The sequence below is a fragment of the Pteropus vampyrus genome, unplaced genomic scaffold (assembly GCF_000151845.1).
Source record: "Pteropus vampyrus isolate Shadow unplaced genomic scaffold, Pvam_2.0 Scaffold7, whole genome shotgun sequence".
Taxonomy (NCBI): domain Eukaryota; kingdom Metazoa; phylum Chordata; class Mammalia; order Chiroptera; family Pteropodidae; genus Pteropus; species Pteropus vampyrus.
The window spans coordinates 818,845-821,209 of NW_011888788.1; the positions used below are offsets into that span (position 1 = coordinate 818,845).

The window sequence follows — 2,365 nt, forward strand, 5'->3', positions numbered from 1 at the left end:
ACCCAACCCATTGTCAGGCTGGCTGTATCAGCCAATAAAAAGATATGGACCCTGTCTGCCCTCATAGAACTTACAGCTGGCAGAGGAGACTGTTGATAACCACTCAGTTTGTTTGATCATAATCACTATGAAGGAGAGGTGTAGGGTCCTAAGAGAGCATATAACAGACTGAGAAGTCAGAGGTCAAGAAGACTTCCTGAATGAAATGGTAACCCATCCAGGGGATGAGTAGGCATTGGTGCAGGGAGTGGGATGAAGAAGAACATATACAAAGATCCTGAGGCCGGAGAGACCACTCTCAATGACCTTGAATGAAGAAGTTGATGCCTTTCCCTTAGGGGCCATACCCTGCAAGGCCTTATAGGTGACCTTTATTTGAAGAATAGTGGAGAAACCTAAATGAAAGGGTTTTAATGAAAGGATCGATATGATTGAATTTGGGGGGGGGGTTAAGTTCCTTCTGGAGGCAATGGGGGGACAAATTGGTAGGGGCAAGAAAGAATGGAGGCAAAGAAACTGGTTAGGAGGCTGGTGGAATATACCAAGAAGAAGTGTATGGTGGCGAGAACTGGGGTGGTGATGGTAGAGCTGGAGAGAAGGGAGCAGATCTGAGATATTTAGGAGATAAAATTGAAGGAGATCGTGATGGGTTGTACTTCTTAAGGAGAAAGAAGAGCAAGGTGTTGAGGATAACTTGGGTTTTTGGCTTAAGATAATGAGTTTGGTGGTGAAGAGAGTAAGCTTGGTTTTGAACACTGTTTCAGGTACTTTAGAAACATCCTTTATGGTAAAAAAAAAAAAAAACAGACTGAAGATATGTATTTCTGAAGCTCTTATTAGAAGTAGACTATTTTAGTAGGTTTTTTGAGGGGGTTGGTTTTTGCACATATAAAGATGAATTTTATATAAAAAATTGTGGTTAAATACACATGATGTAGAACTTACTTTCTTATTCATTCTAAAGTACAATCCAGTGGTGTTAGGTATTTTCACATTGTTGTGTAACCAATATCCAGAACTTATTCATCTTGCAGAACCAAAACTCTATACCCATTAAATAATAATTCCTCATTCTCCCCTTCCCCCAGCCCTGGCAACTGCCATTCTATTTACTGCTTCTTTGAATTTGACTGCATAGCTCATATAAGTGGAATCATACAGTATTTACTTTTTTGTGATGGCTTATTTCACTTAGCATACTGTCCTAAAGGTTCATCCATGTTGTAGAATGTATCAAAATTACCTTCCTTGTTAAGGCTGAATAATATTCCATTTTATGTATATACCACATTTTGCTTATGTATTCATCCTTTAAAGGACACGGGTTATTTTCACCTCATGGCTGTTGTGAATAATGCTCCTATGAACAGTGGTGTACAAATAGCTCTTCGATACCTGTTTTTATTCTTTTGGATATATACCCAGAAATGGAATTGCTGGATCATATGGTAATTCTATGTTTAATATTTTGAGAAATTTTCATCTTGTTTTCCATGGCAGCTGCACCATTTTGCATTTCCAGCAACAGTGCACAAGAATTCTTTAGTAATTTCTGAGGCAAGCTGGAGTCAAGGGATTTCAAGGATGATGGTGGGCTTGCTTTAAGGCCTGGGGATTTTGGAATTATTAGACTATTTTCCAAGGCTCCCCAGTAGTCCAATAACCCAACCTGGATAGGCTGGAGATGATCTGTTTTTACATAAGGGCCCTTCTCACACTGTAGTGGACCAGGCTTTCCTAGCAGTTCAGTTGCACTGCCACAGTGATTTCTTCACTGTTTCCTGGATGGGCTTGAAATTGAGACTACCAGAGCTGCTAGGTTTAGTCATTTCCTGGCATTAGAATCCACGGTCCATTAACTGCCCCTGTGGTGATTTCCACCGTGAGACCTCGAGTAGAGGGGAAAGATCTAATTGGCCTTCCTCATTGAAGGTGTGGCCTCACAAGGTCTACAATCCTCTAGCCTTTTCTGAGAGTCTGCCTTCCCTACTGCCCTCCACTCTACCTATCCGTACCCCTCGCCACCCTTGAAGCACAGCTTGAGTCACCTCACTGTCCCTCAGAAGGCTACTTTATCTCAAAGCCTTGGGAAGGTGGTCCATGCTTTGTTACTCTTCACTCCCTGACCCTTACTCTTACATTGCTGCCAGTCTTCTAATTGACTGCATTTCTCACTGATTGTTTGATTGGAGACTTTGGCTCATAGCCTCCTAAACATCCCAGTTCTTGCTGCCTTTCGTAGTAACTTAAGTGACTACCTGGCTTCATGGTTCCATAGGTTCTACTCAAGTAATCTTATGTTGTGTCCAGAATAACCAGACCCAACTTGAGTGCTCTTAACCAGGAGACAGTTTATTAGCCGGCG

The 2,365-nt window shown here is 41.7% G+C and overlaps 1 protein-coding gene across 1 annotated transcript in view; it reads left to right on the forward strand.

Moving 5' to 3' along the window:
* The window catches only part of VPS16 (VPS16, CORVET/HOPS core subunit), a 21,534-nt gene that overhangs the window by 3,896 nt on the left and 15,273 nt on the right, over positions 1 to 2,365 (forward strand). The window lies entirely within an intron of this gene.